The following is a 19,996-nucleotide window of genomic DNA, read 5'->3' as shown; positions in this document are numbered from 1 at the left end:
CCCCCGCTTGCGTTTCCTCCCCTGCATCCCGGTTTGGAGGCACCTCTAGGCAGAAAGTCAGGACAGTCACCGGGCTCGCTTCTGCTTTTCCTCTCCAGAATCACAGGCCCTGCTCTTCGCTGTCCAATCCCTGAAAACCATTTTGTGAAACGTGTCTTTCACTGTTTCAGGCAGAAGGGCTACTCTGGTGCCTTCTAAGTTCTGCGTATATTTCTGTTTCCTGGGCTGGCCGTCGAGTTCCATACACGCAGGAACCATTAAGGCATTAGAGTTCTCCAGAGACATGGAAACTATAGGAGACGTGCGCATTTGGAGAGCGATTTATTTTAAGGAATCCGCTCACATGATTGTGAGCTGGCAAGGCTGCAGTCCACAGGGAAGTCTGGAGGCTCAGCCAAGGTTTCTTTTCTTTTTCTAATTTATATTTGTTTCTTTTTTGGCGATACCATAGGGCATGTGGGACCTTAGTTCCCTGACCGGGGATAGAACCTGTCTCTGCCCCCTGCCCCTGCCGTGGAACGTGGCGTCTTAACCACTGGACTGCCAGAAAGTCCCTCAGACAAGGTACTAGACTGCCTCCTGGAGGCGGGATCACTTCTTCTTTGGGAAACTTCACTCTTTTCTCATAAGAGCTTCGAAGGGTTGGATGAGTCCCACCCAACCTGGAGTGTAACCTGCCAACTCAAAGTCTCCTGACTTAGAGGCTAGTCACACCTAAAAATTAACCTTCCCAGCAACACCTAGGCTGGTGTCTGAGCAAACAGAAAGGCCCCACAGTCTAGCCAAGGTGGTACGAAAAATTAGCCATCACACAAATAATAATGTTCATTTTATACTCCCAGAACCTAGGGTGGTGCCTAGGAATTAAGGACTAAGAAACGAGACTCCGGGAATAAGGAAATGATGTGAAGCAGAGGTTGCGGTGGCTCGCGAGAGGCTGCTGCTAAGTAGCTGACCGTATTCATGGGCAGCGCGGGCGTCTTCTCATGGTTTTAATGCGGGGAATGGGCGATGCAGTCTGTGTTGAAGGCAGCATGGAGACGGAGGCGTAGTGTGCAGAATCGTGACGGAGCTGGGGCAAGAGCAGCAAGGCTGTGAAGAAAGCAGTGTCCTGGGGATAGAGACGCCCAGCAGTAGGGGACAAGTGGGAATGGAGCAGAGGGCCTGGAGAGAAAAGAGGCAAAGAATTACTACCTTGCTGGAGAGTCAACACCGAAATTTCACGTGGTTTCTTTGTCTCCTTACTGCTGAACTTCCTGAATACGTTTTTATTTTTTAGAAAGAAAATTAAGACCTTCTATTTATTTATTCTGGCATGCAGGGTCTTCGTGGCTGTGTGCAGGCCTGCGCAGTCGCGGGGAGGAAGGGGTTCTCTCTGGCTGCGGAGCGGGGCCTCTGGGCACGTGGACTTAAGGAGTTGCTGCGCCCCGTGGCGTGTGGGATCTTACTTCCCAGCCCAGGGATTGAGCCCATGTTCCCTGCATCGCAAGGCAGGTTCTTAACCACTGGGCAACCAGACAAGTCCCTGACCTTACTGACTACTTTAGAGAGAGCTTTAGAAAGATGTCAACAAAACTCTGAAAACCAAACTTCCTATTCTTTTTCAAAAAGGAAAAATGTATTTCAACAACTCTACAGCTATACATATGATTTCTTACTCTGCGATGACAACTGTTAGTTTCTCCGTGGCCTCTTTCAGTCTTCAGCCACATCTAATCACAGGGTTTTGTATACTTGTAGTTATGTTATATGTATCGTTTCATATCCTACTATGAGAGAATACTAACTTATAGCTACATGGCACCACATACGTTATTTAACAACAGAAAGGCTTTATGATAAATCGATGAACCATAGTTTACTGAGCTGTTTTCTTTTTGTGGGGCACTTGGATTTCCTCCTGGGTTTTTGCCATTATAAAAGATGATAGTATAAGTGATTTTCTACCTAAAGCATTTTTCAACATCTATATTGCAATGTAATTGACATGTAATAAACTGCACATAATTAAAGTATACAGTTTAGTAGTTTTTAAGATGTATATCAAATGAAATATCACTACAGCCAAGATAATTAAGATAGTCACCACCATCAAATGTATGCCTTGGCAATCCCAGCCTCCTACACCTTCTCACTTTCCTGCTTCTTCTTCACAGGAAATCACTGAAGTGTTCTCTGACACTGCAAATTCGTTCCCGTTGTTAGAATATTATATAAATGGACTCACTCAATATGTACTCTTTTTTTGAGCTGGCTTCTTTGACTCAGCCTAATTACTTTGAGATGTATCCATGTTATCAGCAGTCCATCCCCTTTTAATCCTGAGGAATGTCTCATTTTATTGACGTGCAAGAGCTGGCTTATGCATCCACATGTTGGTGGCCCTGGCTTTTCGGCTTTGGAGGTGGCAAGCAAAGCCGCTGTGCCGTTCAGGCGCGCGTCTCCGCATGTGCGCTTCCTCCCTTGGGCAAGCACCTGGGAGCAGAATGGCTAGATCATATGGTAGGTGCGCGTGGTTAGTGTTTTAAGAAACTGCCAACCTTAGCAAAGCGCTTGCATTCCCGCCAGCGGTGCATGAGAATTCCAGTTGCTCTGCGTCTTCGTCGGTACGTGGTCTTTGTAAACGGAGCCATTCTTTAAGGCGCGCGGTGGTTGTCTCATTGTGGTTTCTAGTCCTATTTTCCTAGTGACCAGTGACGCTGAAACTCTCTTCATGAGTTTATTTCACATCTGTGTGTCTTCTTTTTCTCTATTTGTTTATGTGGCTGCACCAGCTCATCGTTGCAGCAGGAGGGGCCTTTAGATGTGGCATCTGGGTTCTAGTTCCCTGACCAGGGGCCCGGCGGGGCCCCCCGCATTGTGAACATGGACTCTTAGCCCCTGGACTCCCAGGGGAGCCCCTGTGTATCTTCTTTAGTTCAAGTCTTTTGCCCATCTTTTATTATGTTGTTTACTTTCTTATTATTGAGTTTTGAGAATTCTTTATGTATTGCTTTCTCAGGTTAGTTACCAAGTAGGTACTCAATGAAAGTATATTAAGAAAAGATATTTTGCCCTTGTTATAAGGGAAATCTGTTTTCAAAACAAAAATATTAATTACTGTCATTGAAAAGGAATGCTATTGTTGTCCTGGAATGTGTTTTACATGGTAAATATTCTTGAAGTATTTTATTTCAGCAATTTTTAGTAGCTTCCTTTGCGTTTGTTGGGTTATATTAGCATGACTTCCATAATTAGTGATATTCCTTTCCTATTAATTTCTCCTACCTGTTTTTCTTGCCTTTTTGCCATGGCAGGACCCTCTAATAGTTTATTAAATAATGTGTGTGATGAAGAGTACCTTGGTTTTGATTGCTTTTAGGAAACATGCCACTAATATCTATATATCCACTGAGAACAATATCATTAAGGCTTCTGTTTAGTTTTCACAAATCCAAAGTCAAGCATGTACACTGGATTTTGTAAAATTCTTCTTGAAGTCTTCTAATATACTGAGCATCAGCAAAGTATATGAGGGGCAAGTTACTATTATGGGAAGAACGTAGTTGGTTTTGGTTTCTTTCCATTTTGCTTCGCAGATGTTTCGTCCTTGGCTCTGAGCTCTGGGGAGGGCTTCTCGCTCACTCGTCTTGGAGCTCGGGCTCCTGGAGCGCTCACACTCTCTGCCGGCCTCGACGCTGTCTCTGGTCTGCTCATTCGACTTCCCCTTGGTCCTCACCACTTTTTCTTCTTCCAGTTGGATGCTCCGTCAAATCGATCAGCACTCTAATCTCCAGGACGCTCCAGGAGCACTCACTCGCCTCTGACCGTTCACTTCCTCACCAGTGCTCAAAACTCAAGTCTATACCTATTTATGTAATTAAAAAAACATTTTATGATGGAATTCCTCTAATTTCGATGCCAGTGCTTCTCGTAAACTCAAATTTTGCTAAGGGCTCTCTCTTAAGGACAACCTGAAAAAACGTGATTAAGAACTTCAGTGGAAAATTTTCAGCTATGCACTAACTACGTAATTTTGAATCACTAATATTTTGAAATGTTTTTGTGCTTTCTTGTCCCAGCCCCAAATTACTGGAATGTTCTCTGGAGCTCTGGGGAGGACACTCAGTGTGATGTCATGGTCTAGGGCATTCCAGGCCCAGGTCTTGCTCAGCCAGTAATTCTGCGAGGCTGTGAACAGCTTGGCTGATAGCACAACAAAGGATCCTCATCCCAGAGTTTATCCCATGTCCACACATACAGTGAGAATCATCAAGGAGTTGGGACAGGACTTCCAGAGCCTGGCTCCTGGCACCACATGCAGGGCGTAGGGAGCTTTGAGCTGCTGGTGTTCTTTCTCTGTAAAATACAGCCTCTCTTCCCTGGTGGCTCAGCAGTAAAGAAACCGCCTGCCGAGGCAGGAGACGTGGATTCTACCCCTGGGTCATGAAGATCCCCTGGAGAAGGAAACGGCACCTGCTCCAGTATTCTTGCTGGGAAGTCCGGTGGACAGAGGAGCCTGGTGGGCTCCAGTCCATGGGGTCGCAAAGAGTCCTAGGGGACCTAGCCACTAAACAACGAAAGTAGGAGCCACGTGGATTCCTGACAAAGGTGTCCCGGTCGCCCAGGATTACCATTAACTGTGCACAGGACTGTGCTCTGTATCAAGGGACTCGCGTTTCTGATCTGCTTTTGTCGCCAGCTGGATGTGCAAGTTTAGGAAAGCTGACTGGCGCTTCTGAGCCTCACTTTCCTCCTCCATGAAATGGAAAGAGTGAGCTGAGTGATTTCTACAGTCTCTGAAAGGAAAAGCGTGCCTACCTGCTCTTACTCGGGGCGGAGGGTGGAACCGGGTTGCACCCCGGGCCCTAACCCTAACCCCACGGCGGGACAGGGGCAGGTCCAGCTCGCCGGGCGGGCGGGTGGGGGTGCAGAGACGGACAGGGAAGAACGGAGACACGAAGGCCCCCATCTCAGCCCGGAGACACGAAGGCTCCCGTCTCGGCGCGGAGACACGCACGCCCCCATCTCGGCGCGCCTCTTCTGTGCGTCGCCCCAGAGGCGAGAAGGCCAAGCGCGAAGGTCAGGCTCGCTTCCTCCCTGTGCCTGCGGTTTGATCCAAGCTAAGAAAAGGTTCTGTTTTGTTTTCCTTCCCAGCTGGGAGCTGATTTCAGGAAGACTTCCGTCCGGGGATGTATTTATTGTAAAGAATGTCAAGTGCGCTGAACAGTCAGCCACGCAGTCACCGAAGGAAAACCCGGAGGGACGTGTGCCGGCCGCGCCCTGCGGGCCGTGATCGAGCCCCGGTGCCCGTTCCCCAGTGCCGTCCCGAGCCTCGCTGCTTTCCTCCCTTTCCTGTGCACTCACACCGCCTGAGCCCTCCAAGCGCTCATCAGTGTCTTCCCTTTGTTGGCCATCACTCACAGGATGATTTTACCAACCATGAGCTTTCCCTGAGCTAATGACTGCGAGCAATGGGAAGCTGGCAGGGTGGAGAAGACGTGTTTGTGTGCGCGCTGAGGGCTCTCGCGTGTGTGTCTGTGTCTGTGTGTGCGCGATGATGGCTCCGGCATTTGCGTGCGCGCTGACGGCTGGGGTATTTGCACGCGTGTGTGTGTGTGTATGCTGACGGCTCAGGCATTTGCGTGTGTGTGTGCACTGACAGCTTGGGCTTTTGCGTGTGTGTGCACGCGCTGAGGGCTCGCACGTGTGCGTGTGTGCATGTGTGTGCCGATGGCTCAGGCATTTGCGTGTGTGTGCGTGCGCGTGTATGTGTGTGCTGACGGCTGGGGCATTTGCGTGTGTGTGTGTGTGTGCGTGTGTGTGGTTGGGGAGAGCGGTTCTTGTGTATGTGGATGGTGGGGGAAGAGATCTGCTTACAAAAGTAACAAATACTCCTTGTACAGTTATTTCCGAAATGGAAAAAGGTCAGAAAAAGAGAATAGAAACCAACCACATTCCTAGCAAATCAAGAACAACTGTTGTTAATATTTCAGTATGTAGTCTTTTTTGTTGCTGTCCACATTTTTGTTAAAATAAATGAATTTTAGGCCCCATGCTTTTCCACCGTTTTGGCATTTTCAGTTTCTAAACAGCCCCGCCTTCCTGGGAAGTCGCTTCCGTCCTGTCTGACTCTCTGTGACCCCGTGGACTGTAGCCCGACAGGCTCCCCTGTCCATGGGGTTTTCCAGGCAGTGCTGGAGTGGGGTGCTGTGCCCGCCTTCTGGCAGGGAGCAGACCCCCGTCTCTCTGTCTCCTGCACTGGCAGGTGGGCTCTTTACGACGAGTGCCACCTGGGAGGCCCCACCAACAGCCCCAAGATCAGCGTATCTGTTCACACTGTTACTTCCTTCAGAGACGTTCCCAGTTTGGGAAGGACCATACTGGAGAGCGTGGACTTGCTTTTTTCCACTTTTAGGACTCCTGGCTCTTCTTACTAAATTGCCTCATTGAAAACGACACTGCCTCTTTCAGCATCCGCCCTCTGTGCTCTCACTGATGACTGAATGCTATTTATTTTTCAATCTTTGATAAGCTAATAGGTGAAAACAGTATCTCATTTTCGTATTTCCCTGATTGTAGCAATACTGAACGTTTGCACGTGTTGATTAGCTCGTTCTGGTCCTCCTTCTGTGAATTATCTATCCGTGTCATTTGACTATTTTCTCTTCTGTGTGAGAATATTTACCCATTTCCATTTTCATCACAGCTATTTTCCCAGTGTGCTGTTTTCCTTTAATTTCTATAATGCTTTTTTGATCCACAAAATTTTAAGTTTTCATGTATTCAAACTCGTGATCTTTTTCTTCACAATTTTTCCCCAGTGTTTTTGTACTGAGAAGGTTTTCTGCATCTAGAGACCAGGTTAACACCCACGTCCGTTTTCTTGGCTGGCTTGAATTTTCAGATTGTTTGGTGCTTTGGGATTTAGTTGTGTGTTTAGCCTGGGCTCATGAGCTAAACATTTGTGCTTCTGATTTGCTTGCCCGTTTCCCCTTTATCATTGGTTACAATAGAGACTCTCCGTTCATATAAAATGCCTCGGTCATCACATTCTGCTTCGAGTTCTCTTACAGACTAGGGATCTTTCCTGGCTGCGATCCTCTCTCTTCCCACATTCTAACACCAGGAACACACTCCCCCACCCCAGTTCTTCTGATAGGTTCCGAAACCTGGAATTTCTTGTTTTCACATTGTTCTCGGCTCTTCCTGCCTGTTTATTTTCCAGATGAATGGTAGAATCATTTCTGTGGAGTTCCAAAGCCTCCCTTTGGGGTTTTGATAAAAATTGTACTCAATCTATAAATTAATTGGGAAGAATTTGGCATCTTTACAGCGTTCATCTTCCCATCCAGAAATACACATATGGACATTTAAAAATATCCTTTTGTATGTCTCCATGGAATTTTGTAGTTCTCTTTATATAAATTCAATGCATTTTTTATTAAAGTATTTTAAGATAATTTTATATATGGGCTACCTTTTTAATGGAATCTTTTCCCCCTTTAGTTTAGATCCACTGTTTTTAATATCACTTTTCCCCCAAAGATTGCCAAGTACTGACAAGAATCTAAGGGAAAAATATGTTTGTTTCTTTTCAAGCTTATACACTCAGAGATTTAGAAGTAGAACCGACTTTAAATGTAACGTAAAACTGGAATCCTGAAAAGTCAGATTTATTTAAAAATCATGTAACTGATGGGACTCCCCTGGCAGCCCGGTGATTTAAGACTCCATGCTCCAGTGCAGGGGTCATAGGTTCTATCCCTGGTTGAGGAACTAAGACCCCATACTCTGTGGGCGTGGCCAAAGAAACTACCATGTCACTTCTTAGAGAAGGGCTTCCCTGGTGGCTCAGTGGCCAAGGCAGGAGACACAGGTTTGATCCCGGGATCGGGAACCTCCCCTGGAGAAGGAAATGGCAACCCCCTCCAGTATTCTTGCCTGGGAGATCCCATGGAAAGAGAAGACTGGCGGGCTACAGTCCATGGGGTCACAAAGAGTCGGACAGGACTTAGCAACTAAACAACAACGTATTGGAAAGTAGCTAACAGATGAATACTCGCAAATGTCCATACTCTTTTCGCTGAGGACATCCAGAACTTAACTGTCCAAAGCCAAACTCACGCCCTCCTCCCTCGTATTAATCTCCTATGACCGCCACAACCAATCACCCCAGCCGTAGTGACTCAGCACACACTTGTCAGCGTTCTGTTCCGGAGGCCAGAAACCCAAAATGGGCCTTGCCGGGCCAAAATCAAGATGTCAGCAGGACCACACTGCCCCCAGAGGCTCTAGGGGAAGAGTCACTTGCAGCTTCTGCAGGCCACCTGCATTCCTTGGCTCACGGCACCTTCCCCCAGGTCCAAAGCCAGCAGCTTAGCATCTTCCAGTCTCTCTGTGACTCTTAATTGGGCCTTCTCCTTCCCTACCTTTAAGGACCCTTGAGATTACATGGGGCCCACCTGGAGAGTCTAGGAATAACCTCCCATTGTAAGGTCAATGACCTTAATTCTATCTCTTAATACAACCTTCTCCCCACTCCCCATGGAACCTAACTATATTTTTCAGGGTTTCAGACGTGGACATCTTTGGAGGGCCATTATTCTGCCTACCTCAGCAAGGATGCACTTTCAAAATGTTGATTTAAGCATGTTAGCCCTCTCCTCGAAGCAGTTCAGCAACTTCCTATAGCCCTTTGGATTATAACCAGAGTCCTTAAGTGGCCCACCAGGCCCTGAGTGATCTCAGTCACCCTGCAGGGTCACTGGACTCCATGCTCATCACGTGTACGCTGGGGGCACGGCTTCTTCCAGTTCCTTGAACATACTTGCTGTCTCTTGCCTCGAGGCCCTTGCACATGCTGTCGTCTCTGCTGGACGGCTCTTCCCTGCCCTGCACCTCCCTGTTAAGTCTTAACTCTGATCTCAGCCCCATCCGCTTCCTCAGGGACCGCTTCCCTGACCTCTGCACCCGGCTCCTCTATCCTGCCCTCTCGTGGCGCCTTCTGTCTCTCTCCCACGGTGCTCGGCTTCCCTGGTGGCCCAGATGGTAAGGAATCTGCCTGCAATGCAGGAGACCTGGGTTCGATCCCTGGGTTGGGAAGATCTCCTGGAGGAGGGCATGGCAACCCACTCCAGTATTCTTGCCTGGAAAATCCCCATGAACAGGGGAGCCTGGCGGGCTGCAGTCCACGGAGGTCGCGGAGAGTCAGACACGAGTGAGTGACTAAGCACAGCACACAGGGCACAGGGCGCTCAGCACACTGGTGACTCTACGTCCTGTCTAATCATTTGATTCTCTCCCTGGCTGGACTAAAAGCTGCAAGGGACCCTGTTTCTTTTTGGCTCACCCCTACATCTTCAGCACCTAATGCTCCTGGTTCATAGTGGCTTTTAGGGTATATCTTATGAATAAATAAATGAACTCAACGATCTATTTTTTAATATGCTGCTGCTGCTGCTGCTAAGTCGCTTCAGTCATGTCCGACTCTGTGCGACCCCATAGACAGCAGCCCACCAGGCTCCCCCGTCCCTGGGATTCTTCAGGCAAGAACACTGGAGTGGGTTGCCATTTCCTTCTCCAATGCATGAGAGTGAAAAGTGAAAGTGAAGGCGCTCAGTCGTGTCCGACCCTCAGCGACCCCATGGACTGCAGGCTTCCAGGCTCCTCCATCCGTGGGATTTTCCAGGCAAGAGTACTGGAGTGGGGTGCCATAATATAATTTTCAAGTGTTTATTTAATTGCATATCTATTTTTGGCTGTGCTGGGTCTCGCTTGCTTTCTGTGAGCTCTCTCTAGGTGCAGCGAGCAGGGACTACTCTTCAGTTGCGGAGCACGGGCTCGGGGCACGCAGGCTTCAGGAGTTGTATCACGTGGGCCTGGTTGCCCCATGGCATGTGGAATCTTCCCCAACCAGAGATCGAATCCATGTCCCTGACACCGGCAGGCAGATTCTTATCCACTGCACCACCAGGGAAGTCCTCAAGAATCTATTTCTAAGAGAAAGGATTCTTAATGGATGTGTTCATTGGCACAGATACAAAAGCAGAAAGCCTGGGGCATTTCCAAAGTCCAACAGACATGCACATTATTATAGATCCATTTGGTAATGTCACGTGGACTCGGCTGCTCAGTGGTGTCCATCTTCTTGTGCCTCCGTGGACCGTAGCCCACCAGACCCCTCTGTCCACAGAGTGTCCAGGCAAGAATACTGGAGTGGGTTGCCGTTTGCTACTCCAGAGGATGAAATCATATACATCCATTAAAGTGGAAATAATCAAGACTATAATGATAGGGGGGTAAATGTTTCTAGTACATTTAAATTAGCAGGATGCAGAATTTCTTACCCTAATCAGAAAGCAAAGTGCCACAGTGATCACAGTAATTGGCTTAAGACTATTAGAGAGTCAGTGATACTGCTTTCCTCCCGTTTCCAAACTTTCCCATTCGCACGCTCAGTACAGCACGCATTCCTTGGATCAGTGTGTGCCGGGCACTGTGTCAACTCTAAGAACCACACAGAGAGTCAAGTGTAATAAAATGTAAGAACTGCAAGTTGACAGTCAAGTGAGGAGGAAAACTAATAATAATATAGTGCAGATGGCCTGACCTTCATGGGCTATCACTGTATTTGAAACCATAGATCCCTTTACCACAGGAAACCATAGCGCCGTAGGGTAGGAAAATACGTTTAGATTAGGTTCATCATCATTATGGCATTAACATTTTTAGTTTGGGGGGGGATTGTTGGAGTAGACCCATTTCATTTAGGCTTTGAAGGAGATTTCCTTAATTGTCTTTCTAGTCCTTGAAAGTGAAAGTGAAAGTCGCTCAGTCATATCCAGCGCTTTGCGACCCCATGGACTATGGGGTGAAGTCCATGGAATTCTCCAGGCCAGAATACTGGAGTGGGTGGCCTTTCCCTTCTCCAGGGGATCTTCCCAACCCAGGGATTAAACCCAGGTCTCCTGCATTGCAGGTGGATTCTTTACTAACTGAGATATTCTTTACTAACTAAGCCCCTTTCTCTAGTCCTCAGTCACCACTTTCTAAGACATAGTCTGTATACCCAGAAGGAAAACACCTGGGATCGTGATGAATTTTTCCTGGTCCCTTGGTTCAGCTACATAAAAAAGTTGTGTGCAGGTGGGCACGAGGACCCCACTGATACCTGCCTAATGCAGCTGCTGCTGCTAAGTCGCTTCAGTCATGTCTGACTCTGTGCGACCCCATAGACAGCAGCCCACCAGGCTCCCCCGTCCCTGGGATTCTCCCAGCAAGAACACTGGAGTGGGTCAGTGCGTCCTCAGCCCCCAATTCTAGGAAACTGAAAAAACAGTCCTGGAGCATAATGTAAATACTTAATTTGTTTAATAAATATCCTGAAATAGCCGCATGGAGTTGTTACTAGAAGGGCACGAACCTTTTAACTCACTCTGCCAGCACCGATCAGCACTTAATGTCTTTAATGATCATCGGGATCTTTTTTAGTGGCTGGAATATTCCATAATCAATGATGTGGCCCTGCCTGGAGGCAGGAGAGACTGGATAATGGGAGGAAAATGTCACACTGGATGCGGCCAGTAATTTGAATCCCTAAAATCTGTATTGCTGGGGCTGTTTATGGGCAAGTCCAGTTTCTTCCCAAGGCTAGGAAGAGCCCCACCCCAACCTTGACATACACACATACCTTCACACTCCTAATGTGATTTACACATTACTGAAACCCCACCAGGAGCCAGCTTGTGTTCTCAGCCTAAAACCTTTGAAGACTCTCCCTGGCCCTCCCACCCACTCTGGAAGGCAAACGTCATGCCAGCTTCCGGCACTGTGGCCTCCCCCTGGGGAGTGGATTGTCAGTCCTGAGCAGGTGGGGAGAGGTCTGTCAGGACAAGAGGGTCGTGCACTTTGTGGGACCTCATTAAGGCTGGGGGAAGAGGTGCATCCCTTCTTCTTCCCCCATCCTCATGCTAACCTTGGGAGTTACTCTTTCAGGGAAAGAAAAGAAGTCCTGCCTTCTAGCAGGTTTCAATGCTAAAGTGTTCTCTCTGCGCTTGGACTTGGCGGTCCCTTGATCTTAGCCTAGCATTTGATTGATTTGGCCATGTTCATTCTCTCTGCATTTCATAACTTTCTAAACATTTGCTATGTGCCCTCTGAACCTTCATCTCTTTCCCGGCTGAAATTCTCATAGGAAAAGCCCTCGTGTTCATTCCTCATGTGCCTTTGCCGTTACAGGTGGCCTTTGAAGAACAGGGTACTTCTGATAATCTGAGGGAATTGTTTCACTATGAAATGTTTCATTTTTCTTTTTTTATGTTGCTTATTATTGTCCACAGACGCAGAGTTTTCACATGCTGAGAGTATGTTGTAAGCAAAGCCATCAATAATTTATCATAATTATGCAGAAGTAAGGCCAGACGTTCCATTGGCTCAGTGATGCACGTCATTGAAAAGTGGCCTGGGAGGTGGAATCTTATTTTTCCCACATGGATTATTTAGAGCTGTAGTGTGAACAGTTAAAAAATTTTAATTTTTATAAATCCCTGTACTCTTCATTTAGTGAGAAAAATAACACTACGCCCTGACTTGATAGAATTTTCAAGCAATGTTCCTATAACCAAGTTATTAATATATAGAATTAATCCCTCGGATTACTGGTGCATCTCTGCTAACACAGGATGAGAATATCTTTCAGGATTTGGCCATGCCACAGTCCCTGGGGTGACTGTCAGGTCCTGTACACTCCTTTGAAATGTGAGGGCTTTTGATTAGAAGGAACAATGGATAGTCTTTCTTTCTGTACTATTATATTATTATCATTCTGTTGCCAGAACTCCCAGTGGCATCTCATTGCAAGGGAGGCTGGAAAATGTGGCTTAGCTATGTTCTCAGGAAGAAATGGAAACAAGTTTTGTTGGCCACATAGCAGACCGCCATGGAAACAGACTCCAGCCATCCCAGGACGGACAAACAGAGGGTCAGTGATCCCAGCTCCTTCTCCTACCAGCTTGTTTTATCCCCACCAACTTGAAATGCCTCTGTTGATCACTGCTGAATTCCCATGTATGTGTGTGTGTATATATGTGTATCTGGATGCCATTCTCATTCACTGATTCCTGGGCCATAAGCACACTGAGGCTTTATATTTTGTTTTGATATCATTATTATTTTTTGGAAAAAATATTCTCCTGGCATATTTCTTTATCCAGATAAACTTTAGAGTCTATTTCTCTGTCTTCCTTAAAAAAGGAAAGCACAAATAAGTAAACAAAAAATCCCACAGTCCCCCTATCATGTATTATTAAAGATATATTCTACTCGAAAACCTCATACTACTGGGGAAAATGAGCATCACCTGACAATTGGTGTTTTCTGACTCCGGGGAAGTATGCTTTTGAAAAAGCAAGCTTCCCTATCCAACAGGGGCTAACAGCATTATCAGCAGGGCATTTATAAATGGCTCGATGTTTAGAGTTCATATTTCATCTTCAACTCTATTTGTTGCATTAGCAAAATGAAGCTCATTAAGCTTTATTCTTTTAGCTCATCTCTCCGAGCATCTGAACCCGCTAATACTCAGCTTTCTTGTCTGGAAGTATGTAATCTTTCCTACATCACACTTGAAAGTTCAGCTCATTCCTAAACCTCCAATCAAGGCTATGAACTTGTTGTTTTCAGAGAGGCCACATCTGTGCACAGACCCATTACGCCATCTGTTAAAGTGGTCAGAGTTCATCTTATTGCCTCCTTTGTGGAAGGACTTGAACTGGAAAAGCATGTGTTAGTGAAAACACAATTTTCCTCATCATTATGCTTTCTTTCTAGCCAGATCATAACCTGCCAGAAGTCTACGGAGCACAGTGTGAAAAGCTCTTCAGAAGAGCTGTTCTTAAGAGATTAAATGATTGCCATCTCTGGCCCACTTCTTTTATCTCATAGTCAAGTCCACGATGATACTAGATATCTCAGCTGAAGTGATTATATATTTGAAATAGACATGGCTTTCTCTCCATTCATATTTCACACTGTTGAAGGCAGGATCATTTTTTCCCCCTATTTATATATGTTTAGGGATCTTTACACCTGTCTGCAGGGTTGAAGACTCAAAACTACTTTTTAAAAGCTAAAAATGCCTGGGGGGTGGCTTGCCATTTTAGACTTCTGGTAAAATACACTGGTAGCAGATGAGATCCAGTGTAGATTTGTCAAAATGCAGAGCTGTATCAGCGTAGCAATCATAGCCCAGCCATTCGGCTTGACCAGCTAGAAGCTTGGAATTCACAGCAGCTGAGACACTTGCCCAGGGTCACCCAGCCTCGCTGAGACAAAACCTCACTCCTGGGCCTTTTCTGGTGGGCCACATCACTCCCTGCTGTATTGAGAGCAGGCCTCTTAGACAGATATGGCATGCGGCAGGAACAGAGGACCTAGTGACCCAAAAGTATAGGAACCAGATTTTTTTATTATTAGTTCAGAGAGACTCACTTTGGTTTTTGTTCTTTACCCCTAAAGCTCTCTGATATAAGCTATTTTCTGCCATCACAATTTCTCTTCCAGAGACTCAAACTGAGTAAAAAGATCATGTCACTATGTATTAGTGGTTCTGTTAAAACACTTGATAGAGAAGGAATATGAAACTCTTTGCCAGAAATGAGACTTTGGGCTATATGTTGATTGCATTTATCCACGTGTGCACAAGTAGTCAATAATCACACGTTCTGAAAGTACATTCTTTCCTCCTTTTAAAATGCCTCTAGTTTTAAATAAGGCTCCTTGTTTTAAAAACCTGGTAAATAGGAAAAACTGAGCCATTATTTATGGTTGGTCACTCTGCCAGCTGTGACTGCATCTCACATCCCTTTTTCTTTTTTTCTCCTTGGACTGGAGAATCTGTTCTGTCACCGTTCAGGAAACAACCATATTGGTCCCATCAATAGCTTCCTTCAGCTCATAATCACAGCTAAGGCAGTGTAAACAAAGATTTTTGTTGGATTGCAGTGAGAAAGTAACTTCTTTAGAATGCAGAATTGTAGAGACTAATTCAGCATCGTCAGATAGCACCCAAAGGGAAAATCTGAATTATTTCAGGGTTTCTTTCAAAATGGAATAATTGTTTCAAAAATATTGAATTTATGAGTGTCTCCTCGATAGCTACCAAGTGCCAGATATTGCAAAGTTTAGAAAAGGTTTCAGGTGGGATACCTGACATGTCAGGATGCTTTTATTTGCACATACCAGGAAATACTTTTTAGACTGCTTTTAACAACCCAGGGAATTTATTGGATCAGGTAACTAAGAGTTTTGAAACTGGGCATGCTTCAGGCCTGGCTGACTAGGCTCCAACTCACTCTCTAATTCTTCTGACTCTTCCCTTCACGGTATGTAGCACCATTTTCAGGCTGATAATTGACCATGAAAAGCAGATGCATAAATTTTTAGATCAGTGACTCAGAGAACTGTTATGGAAGTTGTACTCTTGTGTCAGGAAAGTGACTGCTGTAAGGTCATGTCATCTCTGCATCCCAGCTGTCCAGTGAGAGAGCTTCTTCTTAGCTGACAGACAAAATGCCCAGGCTTCATTATGACTGACCCAACTCTTTACCCAGAATCCACCTGCCAATGTAGGAGACGCAGGAGATGTTCAATCCCTGGGTCAGGAAGATCCCCTGAAATAAGAAATGGCAACCCACTCCAGTATTCTTGACTGGAGAATCCCCAGGAAGAGAGAGGAGCCTGGCAGACTACAGTCCATGGGGTCACAAAGAGTCAGACACAACTGACCGCTGAGCACATATGCACACAACTCTTTACCCATCAGCAGTGGTCAGAGGAGGAATGTCATGTCCTAAGTAGCCAATGATCCCTCAAACCAGTCACTATGGTAAGGACAGGGGGATTAAACTGGTTGGCTTAAGCTAGTGGGATCCCACTTCTGGAACTTGGGGTGGGGATCCATTCACCCAAACCACGCAGCTGAGTAGCACAGGTGACGGGGAAGTACCGACAGCATGCGCTATCTCTCTTCTAGTCGCAGAACCTGGTCCTAAGGAGGCCAGAGCTTTGCCTGGCTTGTGTCATCCTTTCTTCCTGGCCTGCCTTTTATCCTCCATAGTTCATCCTAAGTGGCCAATCCCACCACCCGCCCACGACCAGTCCATAGCTATACCTCTGTGTCCAGAAAGCAGAAGAACACTTATACATTGAGGAATACACGATCCTCAGTTCAGTTCAGTTCAGTCGCTCAGTCGTGTCTGACTCTTTGCAACCCCATGAATTACAGCACGCCAGGCCTCCCTGTCCATCACCAACTCCTGGCGTTCACCCAAACTCATGTCCATTGAGTCGGTGATGCCATCCAGCCATCTCATCCTCTGTCATCCCTTTCTCCTCCAGTCCCCAATCCCTCCTAGCATCAGGGTCTTTTCCAATGAGTCAACTCTTCACATGAGGTGGCCAAAGTATTCAAGTTTCAGCTTTAGCCTCAGTCCTTCCAAAGAACACCCAGGACTGACCTCCTTTTAGAATGGACTGGTTGGATCTCCTTGCAGTCCAAGGGACTCTCAAGAGTCTTCTCCAACACCACAGTTCAAAAGCATCAATTCTTTGGCGCTCAGCTTTCTTCTCAGTCCAACTTTCACATCCATACATGACCACTGGAAAAACCATAGCCTTGACTAGATGGACCTTTGTTGGCAAAGTAATGTCTCTGCTTTTGAATATGTTATCTAGCTTGGTCATAACTTTCCTCCCAAGGGGTAAGCGTCTTTTAATTTCATGGCTCCAATCACCATCTGCAGTGATTTTGGAGCCCCCCAAAATAAAGTTTGACACTGTTTCCACTGTTTCCCCATCTATTTCCCATGAAGTGATGGGACCAGATGTCATGATCTTAGTTTTCTGAATGCTGAACTTTAAGCCAGCTTTTTCACTCTCCTCTTTCACTTTCATCAAAAGGCTTTCTAGTTCCTCTTCACTTTCTGCCATAAGGGTGGATCATGGAAAAAGGAAGAGAGTTCCAGAAAAACATCTATTTCTGCTTTATTGACTATACCAAAGCCTTTGACTGCGTGGATCACAATAAACTGTGGAAAATTCTGAAAGAGATGGCAATACCAGACCACCTGACCTGCCTCTTGAGAAATCTGTATGCAGGTCAGGAAGCAACAGTTAGAACTGGACATGGAACAACAGACTGGTTCCAAGTAGGAAAAGGAGTGCGTCAAGGCTGTATATTGCCACCCTGCTTATTTAATTTCTATGCAGAGTACATCATGAGAAACGCTGGGCTGGAAGAAGCACAAGCTGGAATCAAGATTGCCGGGAGAAATACCAATCACCTCAGATATGCAGATGACAGCACCCTTATGGCAGAGAGTGAAAAGGAGCTAAACTACTCACCTAAGGTCGAAATACCACGTATTGTTGGCAGACTAAACAGTATTAAATAAGGCGTGACATCAGACAATGAAGAGAAGATCCCCTTTTTCTGGCTGTCCTTGGCATTTCAATTGCTTGAAACTTCAAACTTCAGAGCTCTTCTGAAAGGCAATATTTAATTTGCTCTAAAAGTCAGTTCCCAAAGAGAAGAAACTGATCTGTTTCAATAGTGAGTTCCCTGTTACCTGAACGAGACTCTGCTGTGACATGCTACCCATGATGGAAATTTAAATGCCCGTGAGGACTTCTTCTCTCAAACTTTCCTCTGTGTCAGCCTGAGATCTTCCTGAAAGCAGAGCTTTAGATGAGGGCTACGCGCAGGTTGCGTGTTTGGGGTACAACCTCGGGAGCAAGGGAGGACCGGTGAGTGAGGGCAGGCCTGAGGTGAAGGAGGGCTTCCCCGAGTCCCGAGAGCCACCCCAGACGGACCAAAGGAAAGTGACTGTCCACTGACACCTGTCCCCTCACGGGTCAAGAATCACCTCGGGGGCGTTGACGCTTTTTTCATCCTCGCGCCTGTGCGGGCGAGGGCCGCCCCGGGGTGAGAGCCCTGGCGGACGGCTGGAGGCACGCGGCGACGGGAGGCACTGCGGCAGAAGATGCGAGAGAGGCGGCCGGGAAGGCGTGCGGCCGCGCGGGGGGGAAGGCGCCAGACACCGCCGCGCAGGGGGCCGCCCAAGGCCGGAAGCCCGCTGGAGGCTGCTTCCGGCTCTCCGTGCGTCTGAGTGGCTTCGCTTCTCGCCCGTCTTTAACAAGGCAGAGTTCACGCACGCGTCGCCGACCGAACGGCCGCCGAGCCCCGCGGCCTCTCCTCGCGAGGAGGCCAGCGCGCCGGGGCGGCGCCGGCGGCCGGAAGGGCAGGGCGCTCGCGGGCTGACGGGCGCGCCGCCCAAGATGGCCGTCCGCTCGCGCGGCGGGGCGCCTCGCTGGGAGCGCCGCTGTGGCCCCCACCGTTCAGTCAGCATGACAGCGCTGCAGAGCGGCAGTTTTGACTTTTTTCCTTTAAATTACTCCGCGACCAATCAGAGAGAAAGAGGGCCCCTCTCCCTTTCCCCCCGCCCCTCAGGTTCCACTCAGAAAACTTTCCTCATCTCAGTCTTTGCCTCCAGGTTGAATTTCTCGTCCATGTTTCAGGTGAGCGAAATGGGCCGTCCACTTCCAGCACCCGCGTGACTATCCCAGTGACTCAGAGCAACTGCCGACTGCCGGCCTGTGCGCTGCGCAGACGTGCCCGCCGCTGGCTCTGTTATCACCCCCGAGGGCTTGCCTCCCCGGAGGTCTTCTCTGGGCTCCATCAAAACCTTGGTGTCGGCGGGGCAGCGCACTGAGGCAACCATCTGCCCAATCCAGCCAAGAAACACGGGTGCCTCCCCTGCCCCCAAAGCACTTGTTTGGGGCCAGGGGATGTCTTTAAAGCAGTTTTCTAGTGAGTGTAGATTTAGCTGGAATGTTCCAGAGAACGGCTCCACCTTTGGCTCCTCTCAGTTCAGTTTAGTCGCTCAGTTCAGTTCAGTTCAGTTGCTCAGTCGTGTCCGACTCTTTGCGACCCCATGAATCGCAGCACACCAGGCCTCCCTGTCCATCACCAACTCCCGGAGTTCACCCAAACTCACGTCCATCGAGTCCGTGATGCCATCCAGCCATCTCATCCTCAGTTGTCCCCTTCTCCTCCTGCCCCCAATCCCTCCCAGCATCAGGCTCTTTTCAAATGAGTCAACTCTTCGCATGAGGTGGCCAAAGTACTGGAGTTTCAGCTTTAGCATCGTTCCTTCCAAAGAAATCCCAGGGCTGATCTCCTTCAGAATGGACTGGTTGGATCTCCTTGCAGTCCAAGGGACTCTCAAGAGTCTTGCCAACACCACAGTTCAAAAGCATCAGTTCTTCTGTGCTCAGCTTTCTTCACAGTCCAACTCTCACATCCATACATGACCACTGGAAAAACCATAGCCTTGACTAGATGGACCTTTGTTGGCAAAGTAATGTCTCTGCTTTTCAACATCCTATCTAGGTCATGTCCTACTCTTTGCGACCCCATGAACCGCAGCACACCAGGCCTCCCTGTCCATCACTAACTCCCAGAGTTTACTCAAACTCATGTCCATTGAGTTGGTGATGCCACCCAACCATCTCATCCTCTATCGTCCTCTTCTCCTCCTGCCCCCAATCCCTCCCGGCATCAAGGTCTTTTCCAATGAGTCAGCTCTTCGCATCAGGTGGCCAAAGTATTGGAGTTTCAGCTTCAACATCAGTCCTTCCAATGAACACCCAGGGCTGATCTCCTTTAGGATGGACTAGTTGGATCTCCTTAGTCCAAGGGACTCTCAAGAGTCTTCTCTAACACCATGGTTCAAAAGCATCAATTCTTGGGTGCCCAGCTTTCTATATAGTCCAACGCTCACATCCATACATAACCACTGGAAAAACCATAGCCTTGACTAGACGGACCTTTGTTGACAAAGTAACATCTCTGCTTTTGAATATGCTATCTAGGTTGGTCATAACTTTCCTTCCAAAAAGTAAGTGTCTTTGAATTTCATGGCTGCACTCACCAGCTGTAGTGATTTTGGAGACCAAA

At 47.4% G+C, this 19,996-nt stretch overlaps 1 protein-coding gene and 1 long non-coding RNA gene across 4 annotated transcripts in view; one reads left to right on the top strand and one right to left on the bottom strand.

Moving 5' to 3' along the window:
* The window catches only part of EFCAB11 (EF-hand calcium binding domain 11), a 173,643-nt gene that overhangs the window by 146,706 nt on the left and 6,941 nt on the right, over nt 1-19,996 (top strand). Inside the window, exon 6 of one of the 3 annotated variants that reach the window (XR_011258381.1) lies at nt 12,816-12,961. The exons of the other annotated variants lie outside the window; for them this stretch is intronic. The gene's annotated coding sequence lies outside the window, so the exon portion shown is untranslated. The remainder of the gene's footprint in view (nt 1-12,815; nt 12,962-19,996) is intronic. 3 annotated transcript variants of the gene reach the window in all.
* On the bottom strand, nt 306-18,280 carry LOC138443965 (uncharacterized). The gene is made up of 4 exons (XR_011258383.1): nt 17,904-18,280; nt 17,607-17,707; nt 17,383-17,522; nt 306-1,164 (listed from the first exon to the last, which is right to left on the bottom strand). It is a non-coding gene; the product is annotated as an uncharacterized lncRNA (long non-coding RNA).

Source organism: Ovis canadensis, chromosome 7 (genome assembly GCF_042477335.2).
Source record: "Ovis canadensis isolate MfBH-ARS-UI-01 breed Bighorn chromosome 7, ARS-UI_OviCan_v2, whole genome shotgun sequence".
NCBI lineage: Eukaryota > Metazoa > Chordata > Mammalia > Artiodactyla > Bovidae > Ovis > Ovis canadensis.
The sequence above is the reverse complement of the archived record's forward strand: the minus strand, read 5'-3'. Positions and strand labels throughout refer to the sequence as shown.